Raw genomic sequence first — 16,266 nt, 5'->3', positions numbered from 1 at the left:
GCTGTGGCTACATTGTAGCTCATCACCATCAGTGTGTGAATGTGTGTGTGAATGGGTGAATGACTGATTGTGTTGTGAAGCGCCTTGGGGGGTCGTAGAACCCTAAGAAGGCGCTATACAAATACAGGCCATACAGGCCATAAGCCCACAAATGTGTAACTGGACTACTTCTTTAAAGTGACACCAGGCCTGGTGACCTTTGGGACATGGTTTGACCCCCTATAGGAATGTGCGATCATCATGAAACGTTCAGATCACTTACAACTCAATAGATTCTACCTTCCTGTAACGTTTCAGCTGATTGGACCTTGTTTTCACACAAATGGACCCAGAATGATGTGAAATTGTGCTTCGTGCAACATAATTCTGGGTGCCATTTGAAAAACCATAAGTGCTAATGACTCCATTCCTTTTTGTGGTAATGGGGGCTGTTAATTGGAGTACTCTAAAAAAAAACCTGACCTCTCTAGGATATTCAGAAGCCAAGTTATAAGCCCACAAAGGTGTAACTGGACTACTTTAAATTGACACCAGATCCGGTGACCTTTGGGACATGGTTTGACCCCCTTAGGAAAGTGCTATCATCATGAAACGTTCAGATCACTTACAACTCAATAGATTCTACCTTCCTGTAACGTTTCAGCTGATTGGACCTTGTTTTCACACAAATGAACCCAGAATGATGTGAAATTGTGCTTCGTGCAACATAATTCTGCGTGCCATTTAAAAACCATAAGTGCTAATGACTCCATTCCTTTTTGTGGTTGTAGGGGCTGTTGATTGGAGTACACTAAAACAACCCTGATCTCTCTAGGACATTCAGAAGCCAAGTTATAGGCCCACAAATGTGTAACTGGACTACTTCTTTAAAGTGACACCAGGCCTGGTGACCTTTGGGACATGGTTTGACCCCCCATAGGAATGTGCGATCATCATGAAACGTTCAGATCACTTACAACTCAGTAGATTCTACCTTCTTGTAACGTTTCAGCCTGATTGGACCTTGTTTTCACACAAATGGACCCAGAATGATGTGAAATTGTGCTTCGTGCAACATAATTCTGGGTGCATTTACAAACCATAAGTGCTAATGACTCCATTCCTTTTTGTGGTTGTAGGGGCTGTTGATTGGAGTACATTAAAACAAACCTGATCTCTCTAGGACATTCAGAAGCCAAGTTATAAGCCAACAAAGGTGTAACTGGACTACTTCTTTAAAGTGACACCAGGCCCGGTGACCTATGGGACATGGTTTGACCCCCTATAGGAATGTGCGATAATCATGAAACGTTCAGATCACTTACAACTCAATAGATTCTACCTTCTTGTAACGTTTCAGCCTGATTGGACCTTGTTTTCACACAAATGAACCCAGAATGATGTGAAATTGTGCTTCGTGCAACATAATTCTGGGTGCCATTTAAAAACCATAAGTGCTAATGACTCCATTCCTTTTTGTGGTTGTAGGGGCTGTTGATTGGAGTACACTAAAACAAACCTGATCTCTCTAGGACATGCAGAAGCCAAGTTATAAGCCCACAAATGTGTAACTGGACTACTTCTTTAAATTGACACCAGATCCGGTGACCTTTGGGACATGGTTTGACCCCTTATAGGAATGTGCGATCATCATGAAACATTCAGATCACTTACAACTCAATAGATTCTACCTTCTTGTAACGTTTCAGCCTGATTGGACCTTGTTTTCACACAAATGGACCCAGAATGATGTGAAATTGTGCTTCGTGCAACATAATTCTGGGTGCCATTTACAAACCATAAGTGCTAATGACTCCATTCCTTTTTGTGGTTGTAGGGGCTGTTGATTGGAGTACATTAAAACAAACCTGATCTCTCTAGGACATTCAGAAGCCAAGTTATATGCCCACAAAGGTGTTACTGGACTACTTATTTAAAGTGACACCAGGCCCGGTGACCTTTGGGACATGGTTTGACCCCCTATAGGAATGTGCGATCATCATGAAACGTTCAGATCACTTACAACTCAATAGATTCTACCTTCTTGTAACGTTTCAGCCTGATTGGACCTTGTTTTCACACCAATGAACCCAGCATGATGTGAAATTGTGCTTCGTGCAACATAATTCTGGGTGCCATTTAAAAACCATAAGTGCTAATTACTCCATTCCTTTTTGTGGTAATGGGGGCTGTTAATTGGAGTACTCTAAAACAAACCTGACCTCTCTAGGATATTCAGAAGCCAAGTTATAAGCCCACAAAGGTGTAACTGGACTACTTCTTTAAATTGACACAAGATCCGGTGACCTGTGGGACCTGGTTTGACCCCCTTAGGCAAGTGCTATCATCATGAAACGTTCAGATCACTTACAACTCAATAGATTCTACCTTCTTGTAACGTTTCTGCCTGATTGGACCTTGTTTTCACACAAATGAACCCAGAATGATGTGAAATTGTGCTTTGTGCAACATAATTCTGGGTGCCATTTAAAAACCATAAGTGCTAATGACTCCATTCCTTTTTGTGGTTGTAGGGGCTGTTGATTGGAGTACACTAAAAAAAACCTGATCTCTCTAGGACATTCAGAAGCCAAGTTATAAGCCCACAAATGTGTAACTGGACTACTTCTTTAAAGTGACACCAGGCCCGGTGACCTTTGGGACATGGTTTGACCCCTTAAAGGAATGTGCGATCATCATGAAACATTCAGATCACTTACAACTCAATAGATTCTATCTTCTTGTAACGTTTCAGCCTGATTGGACCTTGTTTTCACACAAATGGACCCAGAATGATGTGAAATTGTGCTTCGTGCAACATAATTCTGGGTGCATTTACAAACCATAAGTGCTAATGACTCCATTCCTTTTTGTGGTTGTAGGGGCTGTTGATTGGAGTACATTAAAACAAACCTGATCTCTCTAGGACATTCAGAAGCCAAGTTATAAGCCAACAAAGGTGTAACTGGACTACTTCTTTAAAGTGACACCAGGCCCGGTGACCTATGGGACATGGTTTGACCCCCTATAGGAATGTGCGATAATCATGAAACGTTCAGATCACTTACAACTCAATAGATTCTACCTTCTTGTAACGTTTCAGCCTGATTGGACCTTGTTTTCACACAAATGAACCCAGAATGATGTGAAATTGTGCTTCGTGCAACATAATTCTGGGTGCCATTTAAAAACCATAAGTGCTAATGACTCCATTCCTTTTTGTGGTTGTAGGGGCTGTTGATTGGAGTACACTAAAACAATCCTGATCTCTCTAGGACATGCAGAAGCCAAGTTATAAGCCCACAAATGTGTAACTGGACTACTTCTTTAAAGTGACACCAAGCCCGGTGACCTTTGGGACATGGTTTGACCCCCTATAGGAATGTGTAATCATCATGAAACGTTCAGATCACTTACAACTCAATAGATTCTACCTTCTTGTAATGTTTCAGCCTGATTGGACCTTGTTTTCACACAAATGGACCCAGAATGATGTGAAATTGTGCTTCGTGCAACATAATTCTGGGTGCCATTTACAAACCATAAGTGCTAATGACTCCATTCCTTTTTGTGGTTGTAGGGGCTGTTGATTGGAGTACACTAAAACAAACCTGATCTCTCTAGGACATTCAGAAGCCAAGTTATAAGCCCACAAATGTGTAACTGGACTACTTCTTTAAAGTTGACACCAGGCCTGGTGACCTTTGGGACATGGTTTGACCCCCTATAGGAATGTGCGATCATCATGAAACGTTCAGATCACTTACAACTCAATAGATTCTACCTTCCTGTAACGTTTCAGCCTGATTGGACCTTGTTTTCACACAAATGGACCCAGAATGATGTGAAATTGTGCTTCGTGCAACATAATTCTGGGTGCCATTTACAAACCATAAGTGCTAATGTCTCCATTCCTTTTGTGATTGTAGGGGCTGTTGATTGGAGTACACTAAAACAAACCTGATCTCTCTAGGACATGCAGAAGCCAAGTTATAAGCCCACAAATGTGTAACTGGACTACTTCTTTAAATTGACACCAGATCCGGTGACCTTTGGGACATTGTTTGACCCCTTATAGGAATGTGCGATCATCATGAAACATTCAGATCACTTACAACTCAATAGATTCTACCTTCTTGTAACGTTTCAGCCTGATTGGACCTTGTTTTCACACAAATGGACCCAGAATGATGTGAAATTGTGCTTCGTGCAACATAATTCTGGGTGCCATTTACAAACCATAAGTGCTAATGACTCCATTCCTTTTTGTGGTTGTAGGGGCTGTTGATTGGACTACACTTAAACAAACCTGATCTCTCTAGAACATTCAGAAGCCAAGTTATAAGCCCACAAATGTGTAACTGGACTACTTCTTTAAAGTGACACCAGGCCTGGTGACCTTTGGGACATGGTTTTACCCCCTATAGGAATGTGCGATCATCATGAAACGTTCAGATCACTTACAACTCAATAGATTCTACCTTCTTGTAACGTTTCAGCCTGATTGGACCTTGTTTTCACACAAATGGACCCAGAATGATGTGAAATTGTGCTTCGTGCAACATAATTCTGGGTGCCATTACAAAACCATAAGTGCTAATGGCTCCATTCCTTTTTGTGGTTGTAGGGGCTGTTAATTGGAGTACTCTAAAACAAACCTGACCTCTCTAGGATATTCAGAAGCCAAGTTATAAGCCCACAAAGGTGTAACTGGACTACTTCTTTAAAGTGACACCAAGCCCGGTGACCTTTGGGACATGGTTTGACCCCCTATAGGAATGTGTAATCATCATGAAACGTTCAGATCACTTACAACTCAATAGATTCTACCTTCTTGTAACGTTTCAGCCTGATTGGACCTTGTTTTCACACAAATGGACCCAGAATGATATGAAATTGTGCTTCGTGCAACATAATTCTGGGTGCCATTTACAAACCATAAGTGCTAATGACTCCATTCCTTTTTGTGGATGTAGGGGCTGTTTATTGGAGTACACTAAAACAAACCTGATCTCTCTAGGACATTCAGAAGCCAAGTTATAAGCCCACAAATGTGTAACTGGACTACTTCTTTGAATTGACACCAGATCCGGTGACGTTTGGGACATGGCTTGACCCCCTTAGGAAAGTGCTATCATCATGAAACGTTCAGATCACTTACAACTCAATAGATTCTACCTTCCTGTAACGTTTCAGCCTGATTGGACCTTGTTTTCACACAAATGGACCCAGAATGATGTGAAATTGTGCTTCGTGCAACATAATTCTGGGTGCCATTTACAAACCATAAGTGCTAATGACTCCATTCCTTTTTGTGGTTGTAGGGGCTGTTGATTGGAGTACACTAAAACAAACCTGATCTCTCTAGGACATTCAGAAGCCAAGTTATAAGCCCACAAATGTATACCTGAACTACGTCTTTAAAGTGACACCAGGCCTGGTGACCTTTCGGACATGGTTTGACCCCCTATAGGAATGTGCGATCATCATGAAACGTTCAGATCACTTACAACTCAATAGATTCTACCTTCTTGTAACGTTTCAGCCTGATTGGACCTTGTTTTTACACAAATGAACCCAGAATTATGTGAAATTGTGCTTCGTGCAACATAATTCTGGGTGCCATTTAAAAACCATAAGTGCTAATGGCTCCATTCCTTTTTGTGGTTATAGGGGCTGTTAATTGGAGTACTCTAAAACAAACCTGACCTCTCTAGGATATTCAGAAGCCAAGTTATAAGCCCACAAAGGTGTAACTGGACTACTTCTTTAAAGTGACACCAAGCCCGGTGACCTTTGGGACATGGTTTAACCCCCTATAGGAATGTGTAATCATCATGAAACGTTCAGATCACTTACAACTCAATAGATTCTACCTTCTTGTAACGTTTCAGCCTGATTGGACCTTGTTTTCACACAAATGGACACAGAATGATGTGAAATTGTGATTCGTGCAACATAATTCTGGGTGCCATTTACAAACCATAAGTGCTAATGACTCCATTCCTTTTTGTGGTTGTAGGGGCTGTTGATTGGAGTACACTAAAACAAACCTGATCTCTCTAGGACATTCAGAAGCCAAGTTATAAGCCCACAAATGTATACCTGGACTACTTCTTTAAAGTGACACCAGGCCTGGTGACCTTTGGGACATGGTTTGACCCCCTATAGGAATGTGCGATCATCATGAAACGTTCAGATCACTTACAACTGAATAGATTCTACCTTCTTGTAACGTTTCAGCCTGATTGGACTTTGTTTTTACACAAATGAACCCAGAATGATGTGAAATTGTGCTTCGTGCAACATAATTCTGGGTGCCATTTAAAAACCTTAAGTGCTAATGACTCCATTCCTTTTTGTGGTTGTAGGGGCTGTTGATTGGAGTACATTAAAACAAACCTGATCTCTCTAGGACATTCAGAAGCCAAGTTATAAGCCAACAAAGGTGTAACTGGACTACTTCTTTAAAGTGACACCAGGCCTGGTGACCTTTGGGACATGGTTTGACCCCCTATAGGAATGTGCGATCATCATGAAACGTTCAGATCACTTACAACTCAATAGATTCTACCTTCTTGTAACGTTTCAGCCTGATTGGACCTTGTTTTCACACAAATGAACCTAGAATGATGTGAAATTGTGCTTCGTGCAACATAAGTCTGGGTGCCATTTAAAAACCATAATTGCTAATGACTCCAATCCTTTTTGTGGTAATGGGGGCTGTTAATTGGAGTACACTAAAACAAACCTGACCTCTCTAGGATATTCAGAAGCCAAGTTATAAGCCCACAAAGGTGTAACTGGACTACTTCTTTAAATTGACACCAGATCCGGTGACCTTTGGGACATGGTTTGACCCCCTATAGGAATGTGCTATCATCATGAAACGTTCAGATCACTTACAACTCAATAAATTCTACCTTCCTGTAACGTTTCAGCCTGATTGGACCTTGTTTTCACACAAATGAACCCAGAATGATGTGAAATTGTGCTTCGTGCAACATAATTCTGGGTGCCATTTAAAAACCATAAGTGCTAGTGACTCCATTCCTTTTTGTGGTTGTAGGGGCTGTTGATTGGAGTACACTAAAACAAACCTGATCTCTCTAGGACATTCAGAAGCCAAGTTATAAGCCCACAAATGTGTAACTGGACTACTTCTTTAAAGTTGACACCAGGCCTGGTGACCTTTGGGACATGGTTTGACCCCCTATAGGAATGTGCGATCATCATGAAACGTTCAGATCACTTACAACTCAATAGATTCTACCTTCTTGTAATGTTTCAGCCTGATTGGACCTTGTTTTCACACAAATGGACCCAGAAAGATGTGAAATTGTGCTTCGTGCAACATAATTCTGGGTGCCATTTACAAACCATAACTGCTAATGACTCCATTCCTTTTTGTTTTTGTAGGGGCTGTTGATTGGAGTACATTATAACAAACCTGATCTCTCTAGGACATTCAGAAGCCAAGTTATAAGCCCACAAAGGTGTAACTGGACTACTTCTTTAAAGTGACACCAGGCCCGGTGACCTTTGGGACATGGTTTGACCCCCTATAGGAATTTGCGATCATCAAGAAACGTTCAGATCACTTACAACTCAATAGATTCTACCTTCTTGTAACGTTTCTGCCTGATTGGACCTTGTTTTCACACAAATGAACCCAGAATGATGTGAAATTGTGCTTCGTGCAACATAATTCTGGGTGCCATTTACAAACCATAAGTGCTAATGACTCCATTCCTTTTTGGGGTAATGGGGGCTTTTAATTGGAGTACTCTAAAACAAACCTGACCTCTCTAGGATATTCAGAAGCCAAGTTATAAGCCCACAAAGGTGTAACTGGACTACTTCTTTAAATTGACACCAGATCCGGTGACCTTTGGGACATGGTTTTACCCCCTCCCCTATAGGAATGTGCGATCATCATGAAACGTTCAGATCACTTACAACTCAATAGATTCTACCTTCTTGTAACGTTTCAGCCTGATTGGACCTTGTTTTCACACAAATGGACCCAGAATGATGTGAAATTGTACTTTGTGCAACATAATTCTGGGTGCAATTTACAAACCATAAGTGCTAATGACTCCATTCCTTTTTGTGGTTGTAGGGGCTGTTGATTGGAGTACACTAAAACAAACCTGATCTCTCTAGGACATTCAGAAGCCAAGTTATAAGCCCACAAATTTGTAACTGGACTACTTCTTTAAATTGACACCGGATCCGGTGACGTTTGGGACATGGTTTGACCCCCTTAGGAAAGTGCTATCATCATGAAACGTTCAGATCACTTACAACTCAATAGATTCTACCTTCCTGTAATGTTTCAGCCTGAATGGACCTTGTTTTCACACAAATGAATCCAGAATGATGTGAAATTGTGCTTCGTGCAACATAATTCTGGGTGCCATTTAAAAACCATAAGTGCTAATGGCTCCATTCCTTTTTGTGGTTGTAGGGGCTGTTAATTGGAGTACACTAAAATAAACCTGATCTCTCTAGGACATTCAGAAGCCAGGTTATAAGCCCACAAATGTGTAACTGGACTACTTCTTTAGAGTGACACCAGGCCTGGTGACCTTTGGGACATGGTTTGACCCCCTATAGGAATGTGTGATCATCATGAAACGTTCAGATCACTTACAACTCAATAGATTCTACCTTCTTGTAACGTTTCAGCCTGATTGGACCTTGTTTTCACACAAATGGACCCAGAATGATGTGAAATTGTTCTTCGTGCAACATAATTCTGGGTGCCATTTACAAACCATAAGTGCTAATGACACCATTCCTTTTTGTGGTTGTAGGGGCTGTTGATTGGAGTACACTAAAACAAACCTGATCTCTCTAGGACATTCAGAAGCAAAGTTATAAGCCCACAAAGGTGTAACTGGACTACTTCTTTAAATTGACACCAGATCCGGTGACCTTTGGGACATGGTTTGACCCCCTTAGGAAAGTGCTTTCATCATGAAACGTTCAGATCACTTACAACTCAATAGATTCTACCTTCTTGTAACGTTTCAGCCTGATTGGACCTTGTTTTCACACAAATGAACCCAGAATGATGTGAAATTGTGCTTCGTGCAACATAATTCTGGGTGCCATTTAAAAACCATAAGTGCTAATGACTCCATTCCTTTTTGTGGATGTAGGGGCTGTTGAATGGAGTACACTAAAACAAACCTGATCTCTCTAGGACATGCAGAAGCCTAGTTATAAGCCCACAAATGTGTAACTGGACTACTTCTTTAAATTGACACCAGATCCGGTGACCTTTGGGACATGGTTTGACCCCTTATAGGAATGTGCGATCATCATGAAACATTCAGATCACTTACAAATCAATAGATTCTACCTTCTTGTAACGTTTCAGCCTGATTGGACCTTGTTTTCACACAAATGGACCCAGAATGATGTGAAATTGTGCTTCGTGCAACATAATTCTGGGTGCCATTTACAAACCATAAGTGCTAATGACTCCATTCCTTTTTGTGGTTGTAGGGGCTGTTGATTGGAGTACACTTAAACAAACCTGATCTCTCTAGGACATTCAGAAGCCAAGTTATAAGCCCACAAATGTGTAATTGGACTACTTCTTTAAAGTGACACCAGGCCTTGTGACGTTTGGGACATGGTTTGACCCCCTTAGGAAAGTGCTATCATCATGAAACGTTCAGATCACTTACAACTCAATAGATTCTACCTTCCTGTAACGTTTCTGCCTGATTGGACCTTGTTTTCACACAAATGAACCCAGAATGATGTGAAATTGTGCTTCGTGCAACATAATTCTGGGTGGCATTTAAAAACCATAAGTGCTAATGACTCCATTCCTTTTTGTGGTTGTAGGGGCTGTTGATTGGAGTACACTAAAACAAACCTGATCTCTCTAGGACATGCAGAAGCAAAGTTATAAGCCCACAAATGTGTAACTGGACTACTTCTTTAAATTGACACCAGATCCGGTGACCTTTGGGACATGGTTTGACCCCTTATAGGAATGTGCGATCATCATGAAACATTCAGATCACTTACAACTCAATAGATTCTACCTTCTTGTAACGTTTCAGCCTGATTGGACCTTGTTTTCACACAAATGGACCCAGAATGATGTGAAATTGTGCTTCGTGCAACATCATTCTGGGTGCCATTTACAAACCATAAGTGCTAATGACTCCATTCCTTTTTGTGGTTGTAGGGGCTGTTGATTGGAGTAAACTAAAACAAACCTGATCTCTCTAGGACATTCAGAAGCAAAGTTATAAGCCCACAAATGTGTAACTGGACTACTTCTTTAAAGTGACACCAGGCCTGGTGACCTTTGGGACATGGTTTTACCCCCTATAGGAATGTGCAATCATCATGAAACGTTCAGATCACTTACAACTCAATAGATTCTACCTTCTTGTAACGTTTCAGCCTGATTGTACCTTGTTTTCACACAAATGGACCCAGAATGATGTGAAATTGTGCTTCGTGCAACATAATTCTGGGTGCCATTTAAAAACCATAAGTGCTAATGGCTCCATTCCTTTTTGTGGTTGTAGGGGCTGTTAATTGGAGTACTCTAAAACAAACCTGACCTCTCTAGGATATTCAGAAGCCAAGTTATAAGCCCACAAAGGTGTAACTGGACTACTTCTTTAAAGTGACACCAAGCCCGCTGACCTTTGGGACATGGTTTGACCCCCTATAGGAATGTGTGATCATCATGAAACGTTCATATCACTTACAACTCAATAGATTCTACCTTCTTGTAACGTTTCAGCCTGATTGGACCTTGTTTTCACACAAATGGACCCAGAAAGATGTGAAATTGTGCTTCGTGCAACATAATTCTGGGTGCCATTTACAAACCATAACTGCTTATGACTCCATTCCTTTTTGTTTTTGTAGGGGCTGTTGATTGGAGTACATTATAACAAACCTGATCTCTCTAGGACATTCAGAAGCCAAGTTATAAGCCCACAAAGGTGTAACTGGACTACTTCTTTAAAGTGACACCAGGCCCGGTGACCTTTGGGACATGGTTTGACCCCCTATAGGAATTTGCGATCATCATGAAACGTTCAGATCACTTACAACTCAATAGATTCTACCTTCTTGTAACGTTTCTGCCTGATTGGACCTTGTTTTCACACAAATGAACCCAGAATGATGTGAAATTGTGCTTCGTGCAACATAATTCTGGGTGCCATTTACAAACCATAAGTGCTAATGACTCCATTCCTTTTTGGGGTAATGGGGGCTTTTAATTGGAGTACTCTAAAACAAACCTGACCTCTCTAGGATATTCAGAAGCCAAGTTATAAGCCCACAAAGGTGTAACTGGACTACTTCTTTAAATTGACACCAGATCCGGTGACCTTTGGGACATGGTTTTACCCCCTCCCCTATAGGAATGTGCGATCATCATGAAACGTTCAGATCACTTACAACTCAATAGATTCTACCTTCTTGTAACGTTTCAGCCTGATTGGACCTTGTTTTCACACAAATGGACCCAGAATGATGTGAAATTGTACTTTGTGCAACATAATTCTGGGTGCAATTTACAAACCATAAGTGCTAATGACTCCATTCCTTTTTGTGGTTGTAGGGGCTGTTGATTGGAGTACACTAAAACAAACCTGATCTCTCTAGGACATTCAGAAGCCAAGTTATAAGCCCACAAATTTGTAACTGGACTACTTCTTTAAATTGACACCGGATCCGGTGACGTTTGGGACATGGTTTGACCCCCTTAGGAAAGTGCTATCATCATGAAACGTTCAGATCACTTACAACTCAATAGATTCTACCTTCCTGTAATGTTTCAGCCTGATTGGACCTTGTTTTCACACAAATGAATCCAGAATGATGTGAAATTGTGCTTCGTGCAACATAATTCTGGGTGCCATTTAAAAACCATAAGTGCTAATGGCTCCATTCCTTTTTGTGGTTGTAGGGGCTGTTAATTGGAGTACACTAAAATAAACCTGATCTCTCTAGGACATTCAGAAGCCAGGTTATAAGCCCACAAATGTGTAACTGGACTACTTCTTTAGAGTGACACCAGGCCTGGTGACCTTTGGGACATGGTTTGACCCCCTATAGGAATGTGTGATCATCATGAAACGTTCAGATCACTTACAACTCAATAGATTCTACCTTCTTGTAACGTTTCAGCCTGATTGGACCTTGTTTTCACACAAATGGACCCAGAATGATGTGAAATTGTGCTTCGTGCAACATAATTCTGGGTGCCATTTACAAACCATAAGTGCTAATGACTCCATTCCTTTTTGTGGTTGTAGGGGCTGTTGATTGGAGTACACTTAAACAAACCTGATCTCTCTAGGACATTCAGAAGCCAAGTTATAAGCCCACAAATGTGTAATTGGACTACTTCTTTAAAGTGACACCAGGCCTTGTGACCTTTGGGACATGGTTTGACCCCCTTAGGAAAGTGCTATCATCATGAAACGTTCAGATCACTTACAACTCAATAGATTCTACCTTCCTGTAACGTTTCTGCCTGATTGGACCTTGTTTTCACACAAATGAACCCAGAATGATGTGAAATTGTGCTTCGTGCAACATAATTCTGGGTGGCATTTAAAAACCATAAGTGCTAATGACTCCATTCCTTTTTGTGGTTGTAGGGGCTGTTGATTGGAGTACACTAAAACAAACCTGATCTCTCTAGGACATGCAGAAGCCAAGTTATAAGCCCACAAATGTGTAACTGGACTACTTCTTTAAATTGACACCAGATCCGGTGACCTTTGGGACATGGTTTGACCCCTTATAGGAATGTGCGATCATCATGAAACATTGAGATCACTTACAACTCAATAGATTCTACCTTCTTGTAACGTTTCAGCCTGATTGGACCTTGTTTTCACACAAATGGACCCAGAATGATGTGAAATTGTGCTTCGTGCAACATCATTCTGGGTGCCATTTACAAACCATAAGTGCTAATGACTCCATTCCTTTTTGTGGTTGTAGGGGCTGTTGATTGGAGTAAACTAAAACAAACCTGATCTCTCTAGGACATTCAGAAGCAAAGTTATAAGCCCACAAATGTGTAACTGGACTACTTCTTTAAAGTGACACCAGGCCTGGTGACCTTTGGGACATGGTTTTACCCCCTATAGGAATGTGCAATCATCATGAAACGTTCAGATCACTTACAACTCAATAGATTCTACCTTCTTGTAACGTTTCAGCCTGATTGTACCTTGTTTTCACACAAATGGACCCAGAATGATGTGAAATTGTGCTTCGTGCAACATAATTCTGGGTGCCAATTAAAAACCATAAGTGCTAATGGCTCCATTCCTTTTTGTGGTTGTAGGGGCTGTTAATTGGAGTACTCTAAAACAAACCTGACCTCTCTAGGATATTCAGAAGCCAAGTTATAAGCCCACAAAGGTGTAACTGGACTACTTCTTTAAAGTGACACCAAGCCCGCTGACCTTTGGGACATGGTTTGACCCCCTATAGGAATGTGTGATCATCATGAAACGTTCATATCACTTACAACTCAATAGATTCTACCTTCTTGTAACGTTTCAGCCTGATTGGACCTTGTTTTCACACAAATGGACCCAGAAAGATGTGAAATTGTGCTTCGTGCAACATAATTCTGGGTGCCATTTACAAACCATAAGTGCTAATGACTCCATTCCTTTTTGTGGTTGTAGGGGCTGTTGATTGGAGTAAACTAAAACAAACCTGATCTCTCTAGGACATTCAGAAGCAAAGTTATAAGCCCACAAATGTGTAACTGGACTACTTCTTTAAAGTGACACCAGGCCTGGTGACCTTTGGGACATGGTTTTACCCCCTATAGGAATGTGCAATCATCATGAAACGTTCAGATCACTTACAACTCAATAGATTCTACCTTCTTGTAACGTTTCAGCCTGATTGTACCTTGTTTTCACACAAATGGACCCAGAATGATGTGAAATTGTGTTTCGTGCAACATAATTCTGGGTGCCATTTAAAAACCATAAGTGCTAATGGCTCCATTCCTTTTTGTAGTTGTAGGGGCTGTTAATTGGAGTACTCTAAAACAAACCTGACCTCTCTAGGATATTCAGAAGCCAAGTTATAAGCCCACAAAGGTGTAACTGGACTACTTCTTTAAAGTGACACCAAGCCCGCTGACCTTTGGGACATGGTTTGACCCCCTATAGGAATGTGTGATCATCATGAAACGTTCATATCACTTACAACTCAATAGATTCTACCTTCTTGTAACGTTTCAGCCTGATTGGACCTTGTTTTCACACAAATGGACCCAGAATGATGTGAAATTGTGCTTCGTGCAACATAATTCTGGGTGCCATTTAAAAACCATAAGTGCGAATGACTCCATTCCTTTTTGTGGTTGTAGGGGCTGTTGATTGGAGTACACTAAAACAAACCTGATCTCTCTAGGACATGCAGAAGCCAAGTTATAAGCCCACAAATGTGTAACTGGACTACTTCTTTAAATTGACACCAGATCCGGGGACCTTTGGGACATGGTTTGACCCCTTATAGGAATGTGCGATCATCATGAAACATTCAGATCACTTACAACTCAATAGATTCTACCTTCTTGTAACGTTTCAGCCTGATTGGACCTTGTTTTCACACAAATGGACCCAGAATGATGTGAAATTGTGCTTCGTGCAACATAATTCTGGGTGCCATTTACAAACCATAAGTGCTAATGACTCCATTCCTTTTTGTGGTTGTAGGGGCTGTTGATTGGAGTACACTTAAACAAACCTGATCTCTCTAGGACATTCAGAAGCCAAGTTATAAGCCCACAAATGTGTAACTGGACTACTTCTTTAAAGTGAGACCAGGCCTGGTGACCTTTGGGACATGGTTTTACCCCCTATAGGAATGTGCGATCATCATGAAACGTTCAGATCACTTACAACTCAATAGATTCTACCTTCTTGTAACGTTTCAGCCTGATTGTACCTTGTTTTCACACAAATGGACCCAGAATGATGTGAAATTGTGCTTCGTGCAACATAATTCTGGGTGCCATTTAAAAACCATAAGTGCTAATGGCTCCATTCCTTTTTGTGGTTGTAGGGGCTGTTAATTGGAGTACTCTAAAACAAACCTGACCTCTCTAGGATATTCAGAAGCCAAGTTATAAGCCCACAAAGGTGTAACTGGACTACTTCTTTAAAGTGACACCAAGCCCGCTGACCTTTGGGACATGGTTTGACCCCCTATAGGAATGTGTGATCATCATGAAACGTTCATATCACTTACAACTCAATAGATTCTACCTTCTTGTAACGTTTCAGCCTGATTGGACCTTGTTTTCACACAAATGGACCCAGAAAGATGTGAAATTGTGCTTCGTGCAACATAATTCTGGGTGCCATTTACAAACCATAACTGCTAATGACTCCATTCCTTTTTGTTTTTGTAGGGGCTGTTGATTGGAGTACATTATAACAAACCTGATCTCTCTAGGACATTCAGAAGCCAAGTTATAAGCCCACAAAGGTGTAACTGGACTACTTCTTTAAAGTGACACCAGGCCCGGTGACCTTTGGGACATGGTTTGACCCCCTATAGGAATTTGCGATCATCATGAAACGTTCAGATCACTTACAACTCAATAGATTCTACCTTCTTGTAACGTTTCTGCCTGATTGGACCTTGTTTTCACACAAATGAACCCAGAATGATGTGAAATTGTGCTTCGTGCAACATAATTCTGGGTGCCATTTACAAACCATAAGTGCTAATGACTCCATTCCTTTTTGGGGTAATGGGGGCTTTTAATTGGAGTACTCTAAAACAAACCTGACCTCTCTAGGATATTCAGAAGCCAAGTTATAAGCCCACAAAGGTGTAACTGGACTACTTCTTTAAATTGACACCAGATCCGGTGACCTTTGGGACATGGTTTTACCCCCTCCCCTATAGGAATGTGCGATCATCATGAAACGTTCAGATCACTTACAACTCAATAGATTCTACCTTCTTGTAACGTTTCAGCCTGATTGGACCTTGTTTTCACACAAATGGACCCAGAATGATGTGAAATTGTACTTTGTGCAACATAATTCTGGGTGCAATTTACAAACCATAAGTGCTAATGACTCCATTCCTTTTTGTGGTTGTAGGGGCTGTTGATTGGAGTACACTAAAACAAACCTGATCTCTCTAGGACATTCAGAAGCCAAGTTATAAGCCCACAAATTTGTAACTGGACTACTTCTTTAAATTGACACCGGATCCGGTGACGTTTGGGACATG

This window comes from Nothobranchius furzeri, chromosome 6 (assembly GCF_043380555.1).
Source record: "Nothobranchius furzeri strain GRZ-AD chromosome 6, NfurGRZ-RIMD1, whole genome shotgun sequence".
NCBI classification, from domain to species: Eukaryota; Metazoa; Chordata; class Actinopteri; order Cyprinodontiformes; family Nothobranchiidae; genus Nothobranchius; species Nothobranchius furzeri.
Note: the sequence above shows the minus strand (reverse complement) of the source record.